This window comes from Anas acuta, chromosome 13, assembly GCF_963932015.1.
Source record: "Anas acuta chromosome 13, bAnaAcu1.1, whole genome shotgun sequence".
Taxonomy (NCBI): domain Eukaryota; kingdom Metazoa; phylum Chordata; class Aves; order Anseriformes; family Anatidae; genus Anas; species Anas acuta.
In genome coordinates, this window is record NC_088991.1 from 7,467,036 (window position 1) to 7,491,912 (window position 24,877).

Below are 24,877 nucleotides of genomic sequence, written 5' to 3' on the forward strand. Positions count from 1 at the left end.
AAGGGGGATATGTCCTTTTTTTCCCCAATATGCTGAAGCCAGTAGTTATACCACAATTAAGTTACATAAAAGGTCTTGATCAAAGTAGTGTTTTCCAGCAACAAAAACCAACAACACTGAGTTTCAGCACTGAGGATTCCTAGGAAATTGCATAGCTGCACAGGACAGCTTCCAGTCCCCAGAAGATCGATTGTTTCACCTCTGTTTCCTCTTTGATTGAACCAATGCCAGAGGCTGGCGCTGTGCAAAGTTAGGATGTATAAGAGCTAGCTGGCTAGATCTCCATGTAGATAAACCTGCAATGTAGTTGGGTCGGTGGGGAGATGGAGTACAAACAGCAAGACCTCTCTCTGCCCTGCCGTGCACGCTGGACACTTGCCATGGGACTTGATGGTTTGCTGCGCGGAGTTATTGCAGCTCTTGCTAAGCAGGCATTGCTCGATCTGTGCAGGAGTTTGCAGCCGTGCCCTTGGGATGTGCTCCTTGCTGTCATTTGTGTTTTCATTCACTGGAGATGCTGCGGCTGCTTTTGGTGCGCAGCCTGCCTTGTTCCAGAAACTGGAGCCAGTAGCGGTGCGGCAGCTGCGGCAGTAAGCACCGTAGTGAGCACACTTTTGCTGCAGTCAGGTTTAAACAAAATAAAACAACCGACACCCAAATCTACAAAAAACAAACAAACAAACAAAAATGCCCCCCACTTTGTTTCTCTTGTCCGGGGTGGGGCTCCTGAGGCGCTGTTGTTGGCCTTGTGCTGATCAGAGCACTGATGCTTGGCAGCCAGGTCCCAGCTATTCCCCAGCATCTAGCCTGGATTAGCACCTGCACAGGCAGCAATGTTACTGGGCTGGTGCAGCACTAATAGCCCCTGAGCCATCTAGAGTTCTCTGGGTGGGATTTAAGGTATTGACCTTCACTTGTTCTTATGGCTCACCTGGCTGAGAAGTTGCTCCTCCTGCTGTGCAGTGCTGTGTTAAAAGAGCATGGCGCACCGGACGGGCATTTTTGGTCAGCAGTGCAATTCTCTGTTCCTAAGTTGGATTGGAAATGGATCTAGTTTTAAAGTAAGTTTCAAAGTGCACATTTTCCTTTAGATTTTGGAGTTAGCTTCTGTAGGTACAGTGGGAATGGTCAGAGGGCTTTTCTTTCCTCATGTCTGCCTGTCTTCTGGAAGAATTTCGTTGGGTCTTTCCATCAGCTTCTCAGGCCTTTGCATTTTGCTCATTTAGAGCTCCCTATTTCCTTTCCTTTACATTGAAATTAATGGATGAAATGCACATCTTCTAACAGGCACTTTAAAACTATAAAAACAAATACAAATCCAGAGGGGCTCAGGTTATAGCATGTTTTATAAGGAGCGAGCTGCATATATGAAACAATGTGCAGAAGATATTGTAATGAAGAAAGTATCAAAAATGGTAAAGAAAGTGAGTATAAAAGAAAATTGTAACAGTGTGAAGTGATATGAAATAAGGGTGATGGTTTTAGGGTATGAAACTCAATGAAGTTGGGAAAAGATAAAGTAATGTTCCTGAACTAAAATGTATCTGTCTCCTTGGTCCATCACGCCAAACCTGTTGGATTCTGCAGACTGAAGTGTATTCATGACTAACATGTCATCATCTGCTTCCTCTTTTCAGTTTGATGTTTGGTAAATTCCTGTATTCCATTAAAGCTGGGAGTTCAGTGTTTTGTAAGCCCTGAGCCCTGACTCTGTCCCGCTCTGTGAGCTGTTGTATTCCCTTCCCACCACACTGGCTAAACTGTGAAGGAAGAAGTTGAATTATGTCAAGGCTTAATTGTTGCTAACACCAAGTGATTAATCAACACAGGATCTGTCTGATTTGCATCAAAACTTGTGAGATGCTTTGGGGATAAAAGTTGCTGTTTTACAAGTCTGCTGGTCGAGATGTGGACTCACAGTGACTGGTCTTTGTTTGATTTCTTTGGGACTGCCACGTGCTTTGGAGACCTGGCTCCCAGGAGCGAAGCAGTGCTCTGCTGCTCTGCTGGATGTTGTGGCTCACCTTGGGACACAGAGGGGAGGTGGTGCAGGGCACTCGCATTGTCATAGCTGACACAGCACCCTGCTCAACTGGGACCTTCATTTATTGGAGCTGTCAGTCTGGGATATTCTGTGAGCATAAAATCCTCTTTAAAAGTCCCCCACAAAAAAAGAATATCCCTAGGATTGAGGCAGAGCCAAACTGTTGAAATAAATTATCCAGAGTTAAGCAAGCATGAACTTTTTTGTTAAATTATGTAAATGTTAGAGATGACTGAAAAAATGCCTGGTTTTGAAGAATTGAGAATTCATCTTAAGAGTCTCTGATAGACTTCAGGCCAGCCGGGTCTGTCCCCAAGCAGCCTCACAGACACCAAGAGCCGTGTTTGCTGCTGCTGCTTCTCTCTTTGTTCTGAATGCATTAGGGGATTTCTCCTCTCTTCTTCCTCCGGTGTGACATTCAATGTCTTGCTTTGATAACTAAGTGGAAAGCTTCTTTTACAACACGCCACAGTTGCTGCTGACAGGTTTTCTGACAGCTAGCTAGAACCATGCTTCCCACCTTTGGGCTGTCTGAACCTAACCAGCTGTGAGTAGTTCCTTCATGGGGAAGGTTGGAGCATGTTGAACTTACTGTCTTCTGATGACCTCCCTGTCAGTCTGCTGGGGTTCCCTCTGGTGTGCTTGCTGTGTCCTGTGCAATGGAAGGGTCATTTAACGCACATAGTGTAGCTTACATGTCTTGGATGTAGAAGAAAGATGTATGTTCTGCTTTTTCTTGCCATTGTCTTCCCAAGGGCATTGCTATGATCTTTAACTTTGCTTTAAAAATTCCTTTTTTGTTTAACTTACCTCACCTGCTACCAATTGCTGTGGTCTTGTCTTTAACCATTTGTGCTCTGACTTTTCCACGCAGGCTAATTTTCTTAGCAGGTTTAGCTGAAGATATTCAGAAATGCTACATATTGCTGTCATTGCAGAGTGCTAGGACAGATCTGAACCTTGGCTCAGATCTGACATGAGGGTACGAACAGAAGGCTGCAGAGCTGAGGATGCTTAGGAGCAGCAGATGGATCCAACTTCAGGGTGGCATTTCCAGCTACGAGAAGTAGGATTGCTAAGACAGAAAGGGAGAATACTCAGTACTGGTGGACAAAGCTCCCATTAAGTGATAAGATGCAAAAGTCCGTAACAGTTATTGTGCTTGTGCTATCCAATGATTTGTACTTCAAATGGGATGTGGAAAAGGAGAAAGTGAACTTATTTGTTTGAAGCAAGGGATAAGACAATCAGGGTGATTGGGAATGGCCAGCACTCTCAGCACTGCACCTTGGGTGTGCCAGAAAACGAGGTAGGATGAAGAAGTTCAGTTAATGTAAAGTAGGGAGGCGTGGATGGAAAATGTAAAGGGGACAAGACGTGAAGCCAAGGTGTATCTTTCCAGCTAGAACGGTCAGGAGAGGATACAGGATTCCCACATGGGAGAGGCATGGGTCAGTAACACAGGTGACATCGTATATATTGATGTGAAATTACGCACCGTGCCAAGATGGGTTTGACCTATGCTTTTTTCTTTATTAATACAGTATTTTTAATTGGCCTACTTGCCTTTACAGCATTTTCATGGCTATATACAGAGCACTAATGTGGATGGAAATGTCCCACCCAAACAATACCCGTGCACGAGGTGGTCTTGCTGTGTGTATGCTGGGCCGTGCCCCAGGAAATGTTGGGAATCTGGATCATATGGAATCAAATATGGGCTGGCTTTGGAATGTGTAAGAAGTAAAGTGGTAATTTGGCTTGGCAGATGATACACTGGTCTGGGAGCAAGGACACTACTCTTTGCTTTTCAGCAGTGCAGTGGAAGTCATGACTTCATTACCTTTTGCAGCCTTTTACCCTCTCTCCATTGGTTTTAAGAGTCTGTTCACACTGCAAGCGAGCGTCTGTCCATTGGAGCACAAATGAGCCCTGACCACCACTCCATCACCGTATAATCCCACTGATACAAATAATGCCCAATGTTTTTAACAGCCTACCTAGAGCAGCCAGCAGAGACAAGCACTCGTTTAAAGCTAGGAGCATGCCCAGATGCCCAGGTGGGAAGCTTTCCAAAGCAGGAAGTTGAGGTGCTACTGGAGTATGTTACCCGTAAGTAACAACAGAGGATCTAAATGAACAATTGCAGAACATTTTAGCTTTGGATCCATATCCAAGATCTACAGCTCAGTGTCGATTTTCATTTAGTGCTTCTTTGAACTGGACCCTAGGGTCATTATTTGTGGTTCTGTCATTAAATTGTCATAAAAATATTGTGTATAGTATTAAACTTAGTAGCAATCATCTATTATAATTGTTTAACCTCAGTGACTTTCTACAGAGAACTGTTGGGAGCTGCCAATTTGCTCTATAATTAAAATCAAGGCCAGTAAGAGTGTTTGTGTGTGGCTGTACGTGCCTGCTACCCCCCAAGGCAGAAACCTCGTGGATGAAGAAAGTGAGAGGATAAAACCCATCATGGTTATGCGTCTCAGCTGGCACAGTGGTCATTCTGGGACATCAGCCACTGTTGCCTGATCCTCTCCAGAGTCATCTTTGGTTATTTTTGCTGTAAACCTTTGTAATTGCAGGGAAAGAAAATGACAGTTCCATTTTCCCTTTTAGTTTTAGCAGAGGGTCGAGGGCTGGTTTTAGATTGCCTGCAGTCTCAGCGGCCTCAGGAATTTGTGCTGCAAGTGCCAGGCCTGTTCTTTAGCAGCTGGAGATGTAAACACACAGCAATTGAGCGTTTAATTTAACTTTGAGGGGCTGTATGACTTTCAGATTCCGAGGGAAATTTGCTGCTATTAAGAGGAACGACTGATGTTTATATATACATTTCATTCCAACAAAAGGCTGGAAGAACTTTTTAATATTTATGGTGCAATAATTGATCTTTTACCACTGTCAAAAGCTGTTAAAGGCTTATCAGCTTGCTATTTCAGCACCATATGCTCTACACCAGTTCCTCACCATGTGTCTTTCCTGCTCTTTAGGGGAAGAACATTTGTTAGAATACCAAAACAGAAATGCTTCTTCAAGTGCTGGTGCCTGTGTGGATGTGCGGGACCTCAGCGTAAGCTCTCGTTTGTTGCCAGCCCTCTTGTGCATGGCGAGGTCTGGGGGACACACGGTTGGGTCTCTGTGTAGTGAAGCATGGTGATGGTATTTTGTCAGAAAATGTGTCTTTGAATTTGCTTAAAGGTTGGCCTCAATAACTTAGTGCAGTCTCTGAGGGCTTCCTGAAGGCTGGGGGCTCCCGTGGTGAAACTGAGCGTGTTTCTATCCCAGTCACACTTTGCCAGCCTCACACCCATTTGTGCATGAGAAATGGGTCCGTAAAACATAAAGGATTGAGAGAAGAGTGAGAGGGAAGCAATAGGGGTGTGGGAAGAGGAGTTATTTAGATTGGATTTCTGTTTATTTTTATTGTGTAGTGAATTTATAGAGCAAGAGGGATGGAGTGAGGTGCTGTCATTCATAAATATCCCGTTTAAAGGGTCAGCCATGCACGGTCCGTGAAGAGAGGAAGAAGCCAAGCCTTTGGTGTGTCTTATGTCTGCTCAGAAGATACTCATGGCTTTTCCAAAGACCCTCAAGTACTGAAGAACTGCATGGCTAATTGGATTCCTCCCTCAAGGAAAGCTGTGAGGTGTGAGGCACTTGCTTCCCGTTGCTTTTTGTCTGTGTTATTTGGGTCCCTTTCTCTTTCAGGCTCTGGTGAAAAATCCTACTGTCACATCTCAGAAGGAGGTTACTGTGGCAACCTTAACTCTTGCTTTCTTGGCTGTGCAGCAGGCGTTGTGCCTTATTATGAGATGATTTTTGAAGGTTGTGGAGCTTTTGCAAACCTGTCTGTTCTCCACGGGAAAGGAGAAAGTTCTGCTGGGGGTAGTGTTGGCCCTGGGAGCTCCATCGAATTCAGAGCTCCTCTTCTAGGAGAAATTACAGCCCTCCTTCATGTTCTTTCTGATCTTTCCTCGGGTTTCCCTCCTCTCCCTAACCTCCCACTGACCTGTTCTTTCAGAGAGCATCTAAAAGTGTTTATAGGCCTCCTATAACTAAGTAGGATGTTCAGCTGTGATCTCTTTTTTCCTGCTGTTTTTCCTCTTATCCTCCCTCTCCGATTTTAGCCATTTTCTCTAGCTGCTGCCTTCCTCTAATGCACAGCTGGCTGTCAAAGACTTGTGGAAGCAGCCTGATAGTAGAATTTACTTAAGGTAAGCTTCCTGACAACAGTATGCTGGCTGATTTTTCAAAGTCATGTTTTGCTGCGAGGACTGTTTGGAACTAAATTAAATTATCTAGCGCAATCCTTGGTGGATAGGCCAAGGCTGGGAGGTGTAACACCCTCCAAGGCAGCGCTACGTGCATGTATTTTTATATTTACCTGTAATTTGGTGAGGTTTGTTTACATGCAGTAAAATAAGATGAAGCAAAAACCCTAAGAAGAGGAGCAAGCAGAAGGGTCCCATTGGACCAGCACTCGTGGGTTGCTTCCTAATGAGACTGGCAAGGCCAAGAAACGTAGAGGAATTTGGGAGAAATTACCATAGCAGCTTTACTTCGTGTTAGTTGAGGTAACACCTGACATGAAGACTGATAGGCTTAAAAGTGCAGCATCTGTGTGCCTGGCATAGCGATGTGGTGCTGTAAGCATGGGGCTGCGATCCAGGGCACCTGGGTTCTGCAGCCACTTTCTCTGCTGCAGCTCAAAGGATGTCGCGTACCCCACCCTGTTGTTTCTCCTTGTGGCTCTTGTCTGTTTTATCTGTTGTGATTTTTGACTTCCCTCAGCAGATGCTGTCCCCTGTATCTGAACAGCACCAGGCACACTGGGGCTTTGCTTCTTATTGACAGATTTCTTAGCTTCAGTAATGGTGTCTGATGCTGAAGAACTACAGTTTTGTCATTTGGAGTTATGTTGGCTTGGGAACGAGTCCAACTCTGATATTCCAACGGGTTGTGACAAAGCAATCGATCCCATCCCTGCTTCCAGTGGAAGGAGTTTAGGAATGCAGGAGGCCATCAGGTACCACGTTCTGGGTTTGTCAGCCTGCTTTGCTTATATGCAAGGGTGTTAAGATGTTTTACGGCCACTTTTTGGGGAAGATTATTCAAGCCACTGTATGGTTCTGCAAGAGAGCTACGTCCATCTGTGAACTGTCAGTAAACTTGTGACACGTGGCTGGGAGGTGGCGGGTTCAGGCGTGAGTCCCTGCCATGAGGGACTTGGATTGGGTGTCCACATTTCAGACAAACATCTTGGTTGCTAATCCGTTTTCTGTTCTTTTTCCTGTTTTTAGGGCAAAAGGCAGGAACATAGAATGACCACGGCATATAGATGCATTATGTGCGTAGTGGAAATGTTTCTTGTTTGCGATTCACAGCTGTGATTCTTTCTCACCAGTCTTTAGAGGCATGTTTTATCTTTTCTCTTTCAGAGAGTAGAGATTGAAGGCAAAGAGGACTTGGGAAAACAAATAAGTGATCAGCAGAAATAGTCCAGGGATGCTTTTATCACATGCCAAAAGGCTGAGCCCATGGCACTGCCATGCAGGCTCAGATTTACTTGTGAACAGTGTGATTTGAGATCCCAAAGACTAAGCCAGTGCTCCCTGATCTTGCATTCGTTACGCAGCTCCAGTACCTTGTAAGATCATGGGAAGATCTGGAAATCTGTTAAAAATGCAGGACTGAGCGTTATGTCACCTTAGGTCCTTCCTGCTAATAATTTAAATGTCAGGAGGCTGCATGGTTCTGTATGGAATGGATCAAAGTATGTCTCGATAACATAAAATAGCTGTTCCAGCAGCGTATAGTGAGGGGGACTCAGGTCTTTGTGCCTTTTGAGTAGCTTTGTTTCCTCACGAAGCTACACATTTTTTTACTTTGAGGATATTTTGCCCAGAATTGGAGAAAGTGTTCACAAAACTGTGAAAAGGCATAGAAATTAAGAGTTGCTACACAAAATCAGAAATCACAAAGTTAATTCATTACCAATTAGCTTGCATTTCAGTACAACTTAGTTGATTCAGTGCCCCATTCGTTAAGCAGAACAGGGAAAGGTTTCTCCACTGAAAGCCCCATCACACTGCAAGCAAGTCTTTGGGAGGCACCAAGGAAAGTCAGCTGTTATGGAAACCATCAGGATCCTTCTTCACATCCCACATGGGCATTGCTGTTTGGAATTGCTGTCCAAAATGATTAACCAATGATGGTTAATTCAAGAACACACCACCAAAAAGCAAAGTGGAAGCCACACATATTTAGCCTGTGTACAGGGAAAGACAAAGGCTGATGGCAGTGTATGAAATAAATCATTGCCATAGCTTATAAACTTGAGAGCATGAACCATTGTTAGCCTGCATTCTCTGTATTCTTTACCAGGTGCCAAGATGACTCTAGGAAACAATTTTTTTGTAGGGTTGACTGTTGTCTTATCTGAATTACGTTGGATGATAGAGATCTGCATAGGATAGGAAGAGGAATTTATCTTCCCTAAATGTATTATCTTCTCTTTTTAAGTTAAGTTTGCAGTGCTTTCCTAGCTTCTTTGTTTGCCTTAGTAAGACTCCGTGTCCTATGTGCATTCACTCTTGCCAAACTTGTAGGAACTTAATAACTTTTGAACATCTCACTTTTTGCTGAATTTAAATCAAACTGGTCACCAAGTTCAGTAATTCCTAGGTGCTGGCAGACAGAGGGCACAAGCAGTGCATGCCTCTTCTTAGGAAGTGAGACTGATAAAAAAAAAGTCATATTTTGCTTCCTGTTCTCAATTAATTTATGTTGCTCATAAAAACAAAATCCGTTTTCTTAGAAGTATTGTTTTAGAATTTAGAACACGGTAGCAAGTGTGACTCCCCAAGGCAATTCTTTTCTTCTTATATCTTCTTAAATATATGTTTCTGTGGTGGTACTAAAATGAAGTAGAGAATTCACTCTAGACAAGGTGTTAGATGATGTGCATAACATAATTACTATGGAAATTGCTATAACATGGACAGCTAAGTATAAAATTTGTTTTTTGCCTTTAGTAATTTTGGATTCTTTTTTTCGCTAAATGTTATGATCCTGAATTGGAAGAATTCGTTTTGGTTGAGAAAAAAGGTCAAAAAGAAAATAACTGTGTGCAGTTCCAGAGTCACGGAGTGGTTGAGGATGGAAGGGACCTCTGGGGTCCCAGAACTAGATGCAGTGCTCCAGGTGTGGCCTCCCCAGGGCTGAGCAGAGGGGCAGGATCCCCTCCCTCGACCTGCTGGCAGCACTCCTCCAAGTGCAGCCCAGGGTCCCATTGGCCTGCTTGGCCACAAGGGCACGTTGCTGGCTCGTGGTTAACTTCTTGTCCACCAGGGCTCCCAGATCCTTCTCCATAGGGCTGCTCTTCAGCAGGTCAGCCCCCAAAGCTTTGCTGAAACCAACGTAGGCAACATCCACTGCTCTCCCATCATCTACAGCCAGTCATTCCATCAGAGAATGCTACCAGATTGGTTAAGCCATGCTTGGTGAATCCATGCTCATTGCCTCCTGATCACCCTCTTTTCATCTTTTTTTTTTTAAAGGCAATATAAAAATGATACCACTGTTCCCACTTTTTTTTTCTTTTTTTTTTTTCCTCAATGAGCACTGTTACGTTTGTTCAGTCCAGTAATATTTTTTAAAACTGCTGGTCCTGCAAGCTCAGCAGTTTTTAAAAATGAAGGTTCTGTGCTCCTGTGCCCAGACCATCACACATTATCAGAAAAAATAACAGTGGAATTTACAAGAAATTGAAATTTTGGTTCTCTCTCTTGCTGCCAGCACTGAAAATGTGTCTTTTGTTTTATATTTTTTTTTCATCAGAGCTATACTTTTTCTTCCAGAACAAATTCTAGCAATCTGCTTATTTGGGAAACCTAAGGAAAATTTGACACAAGCAACACACAGAGTTCTAGCTACAGCTATGGATTGTATCTCAAGAATGGTAGGAAACAAGCTTTTTCTTCACCCTTCTCTGAGTACTGTAGTACTGCTGGTTTCATCCAAGGTCTCGGAGACCCATGGGATTGTCACTGATTTGGTGGGAATTTGAATCTGGCACTTAAAAAGGCCTTCCATTGTATCAGTAACCATGCAATGAACAGATTTGGGTTTTACATCCAGTTTTAAATTTATATGAATTGACAAATCCGCTGTTTTAATTTGCATCTGTTCAATACTTAGCCAAAGATTTCTTGGAGCTGATGGGGGATTTATTAAGATGGGTAGCTGCCCTTTGTTTTTGCATCTGTGTTTTCATTCCTAGAAATATTGGCTTTGTCTGGTGAGTGCATGAGGGGTTGACTTTGAGATTTAGGAACCGATTAAATCTATTGTACAGGAGAGAACGATATTCCTACTGCTGCCTTTGGGCATAATTTGAGCTAAAAGCTGTCTGGTTTCTGTTGGAGGGCAACAATCAGATCTATGGTATTTATTTTTGCTCACTGCATCTTTCAAACAACCTAGTAAAACCCTTCTCTTTCTAGCATCTGGCTCTGTCTCATTAACTTGATGAGCCTCAATGCTCCATTCATCCGTTTCTCCCATAAACAGCTCTGTTTTTCATTTTCCTGCTGCCTCCTTTCCATAGGATGTATGCTTATCTGCAAGTTTCTCCTCCTTCCTAGCATAAATCTCATGAAAAATCATTTGAGTCTGCCCACAGTAAGTGAAATAATGACTATCTTTTTGTTAGCTCCTCAGCTGGCAGATACAAACATGGGTTTCCATTTTTTGGAGCCTGGAGTCAGATTTGGCTCTGCAGAGGTAAAACTGCTGTGCTGAGGTGCTGCCTCCTCCAGGTAGGCAACATCAAGGACTGGTGTAAAAGAACCATTCATTTCCTCTGTATGTTAGGTCACTCATGTCTTTGGTCTGATGGAATTGAAATCTAGGGCAATTAGAAGAAATTCCTTTATTTCCCAAATTTAAAACTTAATTTTCCCATGTACCATTCCATGAGGACAAGGTTTTATTGTAATGATTGCAGGATTTTCTCTCTCTCTCTCTCTTTAGATTTCATACCGAGGCAGGACTCTTTCTCATACAAAACTTGGTAAAAAGGACCATTATTATCCTTTCAGTCTTTAATGCATTCTTCACTTTTTGAACTTGCTCAACTTCCACTTCTTTAATCTTTTAAAAATCTTCAAGGACATGCTGGGGGAGAATGGGTAAGCATCTATTATTGTTGTGCCACTTCATTGTTCTGCATGAAACGAAGCCCTGCTACCTTCAAAGACCTATTCTCTTTCCTTTCCAGGGCAGTGGCTCAAAATATTGTAAGAGGAACATCTTATAACGTGCCTCCGTCTGTTTAACCATATCTTTGCTGTGCTGGCAGTGTGCAGCGCAGCAGGTTTCTTCATAGGGGTTTGTTGCACATTGCGTTTGGGACAGGTCTGTGGAAATAGTGCTGTGGGGAATAGCTGGGAATGGGGGAGATGTTCAAGATGCTGTGGGAGTGTGTGCACCTGGGCTGCCCCGAGCTGAGCAGCTCCAAGGGCAGGTGGCTGAGCTAAGGGGGAACGTAGGTCTGGGTAGAGACCTGCCCTCCAGCTATCCTCCTGCGCTGTGCTGCTCTGAAGCCCTGCTGTCCTGTCCCGACGTGAGAGAAGTTACTCAGAGCACAGAGCCCCGTAGGTGTGCACGGGCATGTCTGTAACTCTAGAGATGTGCATTTGTTCTGTAATCCACCTCAGGACAGATGCAAGACAGAGGCTGGTATTCCAGGATCTGTCTGTGCTCTCCACCAGGCGTGCTGCTTTAATGGTGCCCTGTGTGCCAAGGCAAACCTGGAAGTCTCCTCCTTTTTGATTTTTACTGGCATTAAATAGAGCCCAGGGGGGATTCAGATGGCATCAAGCAAAGCTCCGGGCTGAATTCTTCCGATGGTCCATCACTGCTAACTGATAAATCTATTATACAAGCCTGAAAGCCGTGTGGGACAAAGGATGTTGAACAAAGCTGTATAGATAATCCATAAACACTGTCCTGCTGGGAAACAGCACAGAGAACACCGCTACCTTGGCAATGAGAGATCTGAGGATAACGCACCAAATCCTGTAATTAAATGACTTTTAGTGTTCCTAAATGTTATGTTTCATCTAGACTTCCTAAACAGAATTAATTAGAAGCTAATTAAAAGGGCCTCCTGCTTTCTTTCAAAGTATCTTTCTGGTATCAACTATAGCGAGTTTATCTACTCCCAGAGCACCATGAATCACTCCCCTGCTTAAGGGAAAATTGATTGCTGTTCTAATACTTATTGAATACCTATAACAGATGTTCAAATCTCTACAAGCTTGAGATAATTAAAATAATAAATCTATACTCATTTGACAAGAATGTTAGCAGGAATCAAAGATATAAATAACCCAGTGGAGCCATAAGACGTTATTCTGCCGAGTGCTACGATCGTGTTTGTATGGAAATTTTGAGCCTGATTCTACAGCCGTTATTTAGGAAACACTCCCATCAGGGGATGGTGTCCTGAGAAGGCAGCGCTCAGTAAAGGTGCCAGAATCAGGGCTCAGGGCTGCATACCAGCAGTCCTCACTCACTGGAGTTGCAGATGTCCTGTTTTGCTCCCCAACACCAGAACCAGAGAGATGTTGATCACTTCGTTTAAACCAATGAAGTGTGAGTGAATTATCTCTCAGAGTACAGAGAATGAAAGCACAGACAAGACAGCACATTACACAGGCAGGAAGACAACGTCTGGCACCTCTGTACAGGGAGAGACCTTCCTATGCTGGCTTCTCTGCTTCAGGCCTTGGCAGTAGCTGGCTTTAATCCTTTCATCTGAGGCCCATGAAGACACAATAATGGTAAAAATTACTCTCCTACCTAACCAGTCACTGACCAGTAAGTACATCCAACAGGAGAAGCAGCCATATATGGGGAAGCTGCTGACCAGATGAGGAGTCGTGCTCGTTTAACGGGAACCTCCAACACTAACGCTGTTGTTTTATAAAAGAGCTATGGGACTAGAGGTCTGGATTCCCATAGTGTGGCTTGTATGACAATTCAAGACAAGAAAATGAAAAAGCATTTTAAAAATCAGCATTTCTTTTCTTCTTACCATGGTGGTAGCTTTGTGATTAGCTGCGACATCTTCCTCTTTTCAGTCTAATGAGCATGTTAAGCTGTGTTTCTTTGTGTAGTTTCTGGCATCATGTGTCCTCTCTCTGTCAGCTTCTTAAGATCACTTGAAAGGGAGATTAGTGGGAAGAATGCCATGGCAGGGTTAGGAAGATAACTTTGCAAGGCTCTCTCTTGTTCCTTTCCTCTAGCCTTTGTGCTCTCCCACAAGGATCCTGGCTGGCAAAGGAGGCCCAGCACGGCTAAACGTGAGGCAGTCACAGGCACACACTATCAGTGGGTCGCCCTTCGTGGTGTGTAGCAGTCATGCAGCACACACATCCTTGGCTGGGTCTGCCAAGTACCTGGCAGTGTCCCTCTTGTGCCTTCATGTTTGCTTTGCTGTGATAGCTGTCCTTTCAGGGGCTCTGTTTGCACTGTGACTTCTTCTATCCCCTTTGCAGCTCTATTAGCAAAGAGATCTACCAGCACTTCATTCATTCTGTTTTTTCTTCCAGGGCAGATACATATAAATAAATAAATCTTTGTCAAGGGAACTCTAATGGTATGCTCCTATGTGGATAATTACTACTTCTCTGTCAGCAAAAGGTTGTAAAAAAAAGTTCCTTTTGGGAAAATGCAGTAGAGACTTTTTCCTGGCAGGCAGATATTGTACAGATGTTCCTCTCTGGATAATACAGCTGAAATGCTCCTTGTAGGGTAACCTGACACAATCGCTTCTGTTGGGCTGATTTCTGTGTTACTGAAAGGCTGTTGACTGTTTTCCTAGGATGGAAAAAAAAAACCTTCTACAGTTTCCACCTACTGGGAAAGCGTTATTCAGGCACCTGCTTCTGTCAGGATAATAGAAAATAAAAAATGCTCTTTTTCTCTCCTTAAATGCATCAGCATCTCGCTTCAGAAAAGCTGTTAAACACGTGCTTCAGTCTGCATGTAGAGGGCCAGATCCCTCCCTGCTCAGCTACTGCCGAGCAGTGCCCGCAGTGCTGGGAGCACGGGTGTGCAGGTAGGGGCAGATGGACTCGCTGCGGGGGGCACGTTGCTGCCGGAGCCCTTCGTGGGGCTGGGCTGGGTGGGCTTTCTCCTGGCATCGTTCGTCTTGTGTTGAATCGTCCCAGGCACGTTGCCTGGGGGAAGCTTTGCCTGCTGCAGGGTCTGTGGTGGGGAAAGGCAGAAAGGCAGACCTGGCCAAATCAGAAAGCTTCCTGATTTCTGTCCGCAGCTGCAGCTGGATGGTGCTGCAACGCTCAGCTCCAAGCCCCAGCGCTTAGGAGGGCCTGGAGGAAGCGGCAGGTGGTGCAGTGGCTGTTTGTGCTTGGTGCCTCTGTGTAAACACGGTACTTTTGGGAGGGAAATTATTACCTGTCTCTGTCTATAAGCACGAACTGCTGCTTGGCCCGTTGCCTTGTGCCAGGCACTGCCACTCGCGGGAGCTGGGAGGAGAGGAGCCCAGAAGAGCTTGTCAGCCTCAACTTGAGGATATGTATGTGAGAAGGCTTCTTTTTTCTTCTTCTTCAAACCTTTTTTGCCAGTGAGGGTGGGTGGGGAATGGGGAGACAGCTTGGGGCATTTCAGATACTTTAGACTATCAGCTCTATAATGAAAGGGTTGTAGATTAAAGAGTAGGCTTTAATTGCTGATGAATCAACGTGCTGTGCATGATGTGTGTACAGGAGAAACAGAGAGCTACTCAAGGAAATTACTGCTTTTCACCCTCCTAATTACTGCTGCACTGAGGTCTAGGCAGAGGTCTAAGTGCTGCTTCCCAGTTGCTTTGTGTCCAAGAGTTCTGACAAGTAAAAGGAAATGAAAAACGTTTTGTAGTTCAGGCAGCTCCAATCTGGCCTCATTCCTTTCTGTCAGGCTGTCCCCTCCTTGTGAACTACCAGTGGTGTCAGCCATGCAGAGGGATGGTGGCATCCCTGCCCCGGTGATGGAGCTAAATGGCAGTGGTCGCTTTGAGAAGACCGCTGTGGAGCTGGTCTGAGTGTGTCTAACATTGGTTTATTTATTTATTTTATTTTCTGTAGGACCAAGACTTGGAGACTTTGTGAAAGCTGTTTTTAAAGATGCTTTGTATGAGCCAAGCGTTCAGGTGTGGTGCTCGGTGAAGGCAGTAGTTGCTGCGGAGGGAAGTTAAAGCACTGCTGTGCTGCTTCACCGTGGAGAAAGGATAGTGTGAGGAAATCAGGCAAATGTTAAATCCAGTGGAGCTCACCCAAGACAAAACTTGATCAAGTGATACATCGGCTGGTTGAGCGATTCCCTGGAAAAGCACAAAGAAAATGATGGCCCATTTAAATGGTCTGGACCTGCTGCATGGATCTCACTATGTAAAAAATGTATTTCTCTGTCCCTAAATCAGATGCTTTGGAGGGAGAATATGATGTTGGTGCAAAACATCAGGATGGGTCCTGGAGTCACCCTGCCCAAGGGAAGCACAAGGACACCTGATGGGTGCAGGGGCTGGGAACAGGATGTGGAAATTCCACTTTGCAGACTGTTGCTCTGCCCCCAGAGGTTTGAATTAATACAGACGTATTGCAGACTTTCATGCCTTCCCTTTGTACAATTTGTTTTCTCCTTTCTCAGGAGGAATACCTACTAGTGTAGAGTTTCTGCTGAAAACCAAATCTGTGAATCCGTGACACTGCAGCATCTTTACTGGATTAACCAGCCCCAAAACAGCTGTGATGGTGGGGAGACTGCCTCATCTGCTCCAGCTCCTTGGAGTTATCAGTGAGTAAAACCGAACTCATAGGAGAGGGAGAAATACCTCAGGAGCTTTAAGGAATTGGGGAATCCAAAATAAAGGATTTTCTCAAGGTTTAAGCAATTATTCCTTTGATAAAGTGTGTGTAAATGTCACAGCTTGGTTGTTCAGGCACGTGGGGATGTATTTTAAGTACAGCTCTGCACAGTGCAGAGAGTAAAAGCTGCCTCCTAGCCTTGTTGTTTCTCTTCCTCTGTGAACAAGAAATGTTTGCTCACAGAGGAGGAAGAGCTTTATCTGCCCAGCCTGATACTCTGACCAGCAGGTTGCAGGGTCACATCGCTCTTTCTTGGGTGTGACGACCTCCCTTCCCAGAGCTTGCCTTGCACTTGAAATAAAGTCCCTTAAGTTAATTGCAGTTTACTGCTAGTTTTTGGAAGAGGCTTTCAGTATTCACATATTTCTTTCCAGCAGTAGATGGCAGCAATTTTCTTAGTCCTGATCTGACAAAATCTGCATGTTAATTACTGTAAATTAAAGTATTTTAAAACTAAAGGTTTCAGTTGCCCTTTTCAGCGCTCATTATTAACTAAGATGTGATCCCTGCTTTCCCCTGATGTAGAAGGCGTCAGAGGCCATTCATCCTCCAATGGCTGGCCTCAGCAGCAGATCAGAAGCTGAGTCAGTCCCGTGCTGGGCAAGAGCAGAGACCAGTGCCTGAGCCTGCCTGTGCTTGTCTTTTGTAAAGCCCAGCCAGCACCAGGGGTGCCGAGAATGGTCCTCCAGGCACCAGCAAGAGGTAGAACAGCCTCCAGCTCCTTTGAGGTTATGCTGGAGGCTAACACAGGTAAGGGAAGCACATGGGTCCACATCCTTGTTTTCAGCTAGGAAGGGAACAAATAGCCTAGCAAATAATAAAGTACATAAACACCATGGTAAATGGTTATTTCTGAGACAGATCATTTCTGCTCTTTTCTTTTTCTTCAGACTGTTTAAATAGTCAATCTGTGTGTATTACTCTAAGCTGACTTTTTCCCTTTGTACATGTATTTCCAGAAGATGGTCCTTAGGAGACTTATTTTTGAATGAAGTGTTCATGTTCAGTACAGAGGTTTGCAACAGAAGCTGCAAAGTATGAGAAATAAATTGGGCAACATTACTACATGAATCTAAAATATAATGGCTCCTGTTACGTGCCCATGGAAATAATGAGGTTGGAATTAGGGAAGCTTCATCAACTTTAAATGAAGAACTGATCTCCAGTGGACAGAGAGAAAACGGATTTTAATGATTGTTTTAAACCAACATTTGGCGTAATAAATGTTTAATGCATTTGTTCTAAAAAAGAATTAACTGCAGTGCCACATCTTATTCAGGGCACAAGCGCTGCTTCTGTTTGGTACTTCCTCCATCTTTGCTCTCTTCCAACATCTGTGATAAGCTGAGATTTTTAACGTTTATAATCCATGTCAGGATGTCTGATAAATATACCCCTCTGCTACTGCTTTTGATGGCGTGTCTGCTTGACTTGGCTGTGTCACATGAAATGCATCTGCAAGGCCAAGAATCAGGCAAACTCATAATTGGGCAATTGTATTACAACCGTATTAAGCTCTGCTCACCCTGAAACATCGCAGGAATTACGAACTGCAGCTTTGCAGTCACGTGTGCTCCATTTCTAGCTGTACATTAGGAACCCGCACGCTATGTCGTGTTTAAAAATGTGCCCGCAGTGTAATGCTGCTGCGTGCAGGGGCCTGACCTGCCCCAAATCGGAAGGAAAATTAGAAGGGGATGGGGAAGGATCCCTGTATAAGGAAGGATCCTTGTATAACTTGGGCATTGTCACCATCACAATCGCTGCGGACAGCTGACCTATCTAGCGAGGGAGATGAAAACCTTCTCCTTGCTCATTAAAGGAAATCAGGTGTTAGATCTGAGCCCGAGGTAGTTCTGCCTGAGCACAGCTGTTTTCACAGGGGCCCTGGGGGAGCTGAAGGGATTTGGAGCATGATACCAGTGCTTGTAGGTTTAATGTGATGAATCACACCTAGGGCCTGAGCAACCTGGCTGGGGGCTCTCAGCACTACTCGGAGCAGTTTTAATTTGGGGCTTTCTTCCTCTTGCTGGTGTCTGAAGAGTGACAGGCTGAGAAAGCAATTGTGGTTAACAGCTTGTGTGAGAGTTCACTTTTCCTGATAACTTTCCAGAGCTGCTAGGAGCTTTCAGCTAGGACCTACTACTGAACCATCCTGCTGGAGTCCTCTGCCCTCCCAAGGACCGGACTGCATCTTCTGAGCCTTCTGCTGGCTGTCCAGATGATGCCTGGAAAGTATTATTGGGTCTCAGTTTTGTTTCTTGAAATTACAGCAGAGATGTTGTGTGCTTCTACGGAAGTAGTTCAGTAGTTGGTACTGGCAAAAATGTTCTTGCTTGCATCTTGGGTAAGTGACTAGTTCTGAAATTAGCCCTTAATCAAAGAACAGCAGTCAAGGGCTGTCTGCTGTCCTCTAAAGCCTCCTCAAGGAGCTCCTCAGTCATTCTCTTTGCTCTTTCACTCCGGTTGCTTTTACGTTCTCCTGAGTACACTCTAAAGGTGAAAGTGCTCGTGGGACTGGATGTTCACTGTTAAAGCTGTTTTCTTCCAGGTGCTCCTTTTGACCTTGCTCTGTTTCCCCTGCTGAAAAGGTCAAGTACACAGTGAGCAGAGCTGTGCCTACCTAACAAGCATCCTACCTTTTCCCGTGGTAGCAGGACCATTTCACAGTGAAGTGCTCCCAGCAGAGAAATGCAGGTAAACAAATACACTCGTACACTTCAGGGGCTCCTGCAGACTCTGGCTTGGAGCAGCAAGGTGAGCAGGAGGCAGCCCCTGAGGCACAGGGTGAAGGGGCTGGTTTAGGAGGAGGGGGCTGGGAGGATGCAGGGCAGAAGCTGTCTGCTGGGTGGGAGGAGAGGGATGAGCCTGTGCATGGAAATAGCTTGTCCTGGCACTCGTACACAGCTGCTGTGAAAGGAAAGCACCAGAAGTTGCGAGGACCACATTGTTGAGTCCAAGTCATGTTAGGTGTCTTTGATGCTCACTTTCAAAGTGATGTTTAGGCTTTCTGTTTATCTGTTTGAAGCCTCTGAAATTCTCTCTCCCTGACTACATCACCACTACGAGCAGTCGTGTTTTCTGGAAACAGGCCGTGTGATACCTCGTGTGTCCTCCCCAGAGCCTGGATTGGAGTGATTTTGTTCTCTGAAGTGCTTCATGCTTTAAAGCGACTGCATGTTTGGGGTCTGTGGTTGTCTTCTCCATGACTCCTCAGCATGCAGATTTGTCTCTGAAGCCCTGGGCTTTTTTGCCCCTTGCTACTGCCAGCACCATAATTCTTTGGGATGTGCTGGCTTAGTGCTGCGTTTTGACCGTGTGCTGCTGTAGCTGCTGTGCAGGGTTTGTTTGCAGCTTTGTCATGAAGGTCGCACGGGGACCTGTGACAGCAGGGACCAGCTCCCTTTGCTGGGGATGAAATGTAAGCGCTCTCATTATCAAACATGCACCACGCTCCCGCTCAGCACAGGCTACATCTGCCGGGAAGTTGAAAGGCGATGAGTTTGCATTAGACAAGTAAACTTGAAATATGAATTCTCCCTGTCTGAGATCCCTGTGGCCCTCCCGATGCAGTCCTTTGAGCAAGGGCTGTCATGTACTACATGGCTGTGTAGCTTAGCACAATAGGGCTCCGGCTCAGCTGATGCCTCTAGATACCAGCAGGAAATAAATATTAATAACACAGGAGCCTCCCTGCTTGCTGTGTTCCCGTTTCAGGCCCTCTTATTGCTGCTCCTTTGCAGCTGGAGGAATGGATGCAAAACGATCATCTCCTTTCAAATAATGCTAGAGCTGGAAGTGGAAGGGGCCAGAAGGGGCAGCTGAAATAACTACGAGCATAGGGGGACTGTCATCTGAGACGGTATTAAGCAAGATAAATCCCACTTAATTCTAAGAGCAGGCTAATAAAGAGGAGTGTGACAGAAGGATGTGTAATAATGAACAGCACTGAGAGGGTCAGTGGGGTTATGCCTCACTGTGTATTATTTGCAACACACAAAAGGGATGTTCAATGAAATCCGAAGGCAATGAACTTGAAATGGGTAAATGAGTTCTCTTTATACTCTGTGCAAAACTTAACCTGGTAGACCTCGCTTCTGCAAGATCCTGAGTTGTTATGAGACATACTAAGATACAAAAGTGGTGAGGATTTTATGTGCCACGCTGTTTAGATCTATTCAGTTCATTTAAAAACAGTTTATCTTCATGTGTTAGCCAGAAACGAGAGCAAGCTCTGCTTCAGATGCAGAAGCAAGCAACTTCCTACAAAAATCCTATAAAATATAAAGTGAAGACTATGTGAAGCAGAACATATAGCTTTCAAAACTTTATGTCTTTTCAGTATGATTGGGAAGATGAGGTGCTAAACAGGGTAAAGGTTGATCTGGCTGGTTAGACCATATGCTCTGATAGGACTGTAGGCTCAGAGAGACTGGATTCACAACTGGTTTTCATCTTTTCATAGAATCACAGAATGACTTGGGTTGGTCAGGACCTTAAAGTCCATCTGGTTCCAACCCCCTGCTATGGGCATGGACACCTCCCACCAGCCCAGACCACTGTTTTTTGTATTATTATTAATAATTAAATAATTATTGCTTCTGTGGTTTTCATTGCACCTGATGTTTATCTTTTGCTTTCTAGAACTTGCTGGAAGATTCTCATGGCTGGGAAAAAAAAAAACAAAGTGGTGGAAGTATTTAACGCATGACATTATTTATCTTTAGATATAAATGACTGCAGATTTAACTTTGTTCTAAAATTGATTACATCTCTTTTGCATGCTTGATGTTATCTGTGGGGCTTTCAGTCATGCCTGTGATTTAGTTATCACACGGCATCGGGTCATACCTGCGGCTCTGGAGCCTGAAAGAATTGGATAGGGTTAGTGCTACCCTGGCAAAGTAGAGATGAATTCCAGATAGGCAGACCAAAGTAGGTCGAACTACTTCATGTGGTTTGCATGGATTCCTCCAAACCCAGGGCTAGATTCCCCTCTTGGTTATGTTAGCACGGGCTCCATTCAGTAGTTACCAGTATTCATTTAGGCAGAAAAATTTCACCTGTGAATCTCTTTGGCTGATGTCTGTGCTCAGCAAGGTGGGCTACCAATGTCAGACATCCTGGACAGATGGCCACTGGGCACGTCAAGCAGCTCTGCAGGTCAGATCACTGCCACATGGAGTTACTACGTCCCTCGTGGGATATTGTGAATGTCATGCTTTGGACTGCCACAGCATGGAGAGTCTGCTCCAAAGCCCTCCTGTAGCAATAGCACATCCTGCAATGCAACTGAGTCTGGCCACTCCGAAAGGTACTTCTGATGTCTGAAGATAATTTCTTATTGCACTGAAAAGCAGAAGGGAAATTGTTTTTCAAGACCTGATGGGATCTTGAAAGCCCTGAGTAAACCTGCTCTGATCTCATGGCTGACCCTGCTTCAAAGAGGGAGCTGGACTAGAGACCTCCTGAAGTCACTTCTAGCCTGACTTGTCCTGTGATCCCAAGCAAATAACGTGCCTGCAGGGTCTGTAACCCTTAGGGAGCCTGTGTCACAGTGTGCCAAACTGCGACTGGTGACAGTCAGGAATCTGCCCTTGTCTGGAGGATCTTTGACTTTTCTAGCTTGGTGTGAGCTGCTTATACCTGAGAAGTCTCTGGTCCCTTATCTGTGGTGGCGGTAAAACAGCAGCTAGTGTGGGAGAAAGCAGGCTGCACACCCTGACGGTGAGTTGCAAAAACTTACTTCCCCTCTGTCTGGGGTACATTTTACGCTGGGTGCCAGAACCATTGACACACCTGGTGAAAGTTTCCCCAGAGTATTTGGTACTAAATTATTTCCAGTTGTGTAACACCTTTGTGTTTCAGAATATGTGAATAACGATCCAGAGACATTGGCTGTAAGTCAGCATCCCAGGAATACAATGAAATTTGAGACAATGGTCACTGATCATCACAGCATCCCAGGACCGCATGGGCACTTGGTATGGTAAAAAGTTTATTTTCTCAGAGTTTGGACAGGTACAATAAAACTGAACGCAGTTCCTCTGGGGCCTTGTGCTGCAGTCACTGAAATCCGTGTTTAAACCAGTAAAGCGCTTGGTCCTTGCAGCTTGCTTCGAGTGAGAAAATACAGCTGCAATAGTGCAGTGCTTATGTCTAAAGCTATTTTAGAACTAAATTTTGTTCAGTAAGACTCCTTCAATCCCACAGAGACCTTTCAGCAGAAGGTTATTGTATATTTTCTATATTTTCTAGCTTTTTTTTTTTTCTCCTTTTGCAAGGGGGAAATATTCCCACAGGTGCTTAGGAAAATAAAATAAGAAACTGAAATGCCAAATGTCTCAACCAGTCCTGCTTAGCACTGAACACGGGCATCTACTGAATAGAGAAGGCAACAGAAATAACTCCAGTGTTTGTTTTGCAATCAGCTCGTTTGCACAGAGGACCAGCAGGGGAATTCAGTCTGCTGGCATTGTTGGCTATTTTAATTTTCAGATGCAGCTGTACAATCAATTGTGATCATCAGTCTCACTAACATTCTTCTAAATACAAATCAAGTCAGTCAAAGGGCTTGGGTTTACATCTAATTATTAAAACTGCTGAGTTGGAAACCACTTTTCACTCCTGGTTTTGAACCTTTTGCTGTACGTGAGCTGTGTCACCCATAATAGCCGTCCCTCAGAGAATTCCTCTAATCCATCTGGTAGCACAAATAGTTGAGGGATTCAAAATAACAAGGAAATTATTTACCTTTCTAAATAGGATACGGAATGGCTTTCTTGCCTCGTTACGGCAGCTCAGACACTTGCACAAATGTGTTAAGCTGCTTAGAGAGAGGATTGTTTGTCCAGGTAATGCGTCTTTCGGCAAGTTAAGCTGCGAGGAAAGCAAATGCCTGACTTCGTGGAATTGGGGAATTCTGGAGAAATTGCCTCTGGGAGAAATTTAAATAAATAAATGGAGAGCTGCTGATTTCTTTCCTTCCTTGCCTTTATTCTGGGCGAGTTATTCGCTCTCTGTGCAAATGGGTCTATGCAACGCTAATAAGGAAGTCGTTTAATTATGTAAAGCTGCTCCAGGTAAATGTTATTTACAGATGGCTGAAAAATTTTGAATTATACTCATTTGCCAAGTGTAACCTCACTCTTTTCTCTATTGCTGGAGTGGCGTTTGTAGTCGTCATCAAGGTAGCTGCAGATTGTGTGCTCCTGTTTGCAGCTTTCTACCCATTCGGAGTGTTTACTTTCTTTGTGATTTTTAAATGGTAACCCTGCAGGCGTTGTGCACGTAATTGAAGTAAGCAATCTGCTTGTTTATCCCTGTTTCCATTAATTAAATACGTGCAAGCTAAATTTCCTACTGACAAACATGCGATGACATGCTAAGGGGCCAAATCTGCTTTCTCTCACAGGGCTGAACTGCCAGCAGTGGGGCTGTCTCCAGAGCTGCATCTGTAGCCATCTCAGCTCGGGCCAGGTGGTGAGTGGAGGGCAAACATTTCACACTGGAAGAAACTGGAGGAATGCCCCAAGGGGCCCCTTTTTTTCACAGCATCTGTGTAAGCCCTCATGATGTCCTTTGGGCTTGCTGCAGGCTGAATGTACGGGAAGGTAAGTGCATGTCCATAGGACACCCCGAAGCTACGGTGTTGCCCCTGGGCAGTGTGAGATGGTGCTCCAGGAACTTCGCCCTCTGCCCAATGAATGCTTTTCTGTAGGCAGCTTTATTTTTCCCTCTTTGTTCAATGCTGTCCCAGTGCTTGAATCTTCACTTATTTATAAACAGCAAAGGTGCACCTACTAACCTGAATAGTTGCCCTTGACCTACAGCAGCACAGCAAGGCCTAAAGGTGCTGTTACTTGCTGAGGAATCTCTGGGCCGAGATGATAATTTGCTTCTTGGCAGATTGTTTTCCTGGGTACCAGCTCTGAGTGTTGTTGGTGGCTCTCATTTGAGGCTGGTGCTGCCTGCCTGGCTGGGAGCTCAGGGAGGGTGGGGAGTCACACAACTTTAATCCACAGCAGTGGCTGCTGCTCCCGATTATAACACGTTCTCATTCAAATCACTGAGCAGGGCACACTGAAGCCCTGGCACATGGCAAGTTACAGCAGCAGCACACAGTGGGCACAGACTTGGGGACATGGCTTGGCCATGGCTGGGCCAGGGGGCATGCAGGCGTGCTGTGCTCAGCAAGCAGGTAACTCTGTGCCCAGCTGCCTCAGACCCAGCTTACTTGAAAGGAAGTTATATTTTTTATTTGTTTGTTTGTTTATTTGTTTTAACCTCTTTTTATAAGGAAACACATCTTATTTGGGGCTCAGCAGAAAATGGCTTTTCTGGCTCTGCTGTCCTTAGAAGAGACAGGACTTACTTGGCCTCTCCTTTGCAGAGGAGGTTTGTGCAGGATCAGTTGTTTTCTAAGCATCTTGGCTGCTGTGGCTGAGTAATCTGTCCTTCGTCTCACCCCAGGCTGGGTGAAGAGCCTGTAAGAGGGAGTCCCACCCTCATGGCAGACCTTGCTGCTGCTGGGCAGAGCCGGGGAGCTTGGGCACTCCGTCTGGATCCACCAGCAGATAAAGGTGAGCACGTACCTGTGCGCTTTATGAGAGCAGGGCCTACCACTGCTTGCTGAAAGGGATAAATAAGTGGTTCTTCAAAGCTAATGGCCTCTTTTGCTTGTATATATGTGCTATAATCCCATTGCAATCCTGTAACAGCCTCCCTGATGTCAAAGTGGCCTTGTATACGCTCACAGTAATGAGCTATCACATCCTAACTCCCTGCCCAGCCCACACCCTCGTCCCTCTCGCCTTCCCTCTGTTGCTCTGAATCATTTTTCTTTTTCTCGCTTGTTGCTTGCCTGCAGCGATAGGTGCCTGCCCTTTTGCTCACT

The 24,877-nt window shown here is 44.9% G+C and overlaps 1 protein-coding gene across 17 annotated transcripts in view; it reads left to right on the forward strand.

Moving 5' to 3' along the window:
• IL1RAPL2 (interleukin 1 receptor accessory protein like 2) overlaps positions 1-24,877 on the forward strand; it is a 397,669-nt gene that overhangs the window by 22,461 nt on the left and 350,331 nt on the right. For 4 of the 17 annotated variants that reach the window (XR_011101166.1, XR_011101167.1, XM_068697289.1 and 1 more), the window contains exons 1-3: positions 18,829-21,295; positions 21,850-21,965; positions 23,396-24,378. The gene's annotated coding sequence lies outside the window, so the exon portion shown is untranslated. Of the gene's footprint in view, positions 1-5,040; positions 5,121-5,543; positions 5,697-9,909; positions 10,011-15,201; positions 18,679-18,826; positions 21,296-21,849; positions 21,971-23,395; positions 24,564-24,877 lie in introns of those variants that run through there. The other 13 variants (XM_068697300.1, XM_068697301.1, XM_068697284.1 and 10 more) reach the window with 12 other exon arrangements.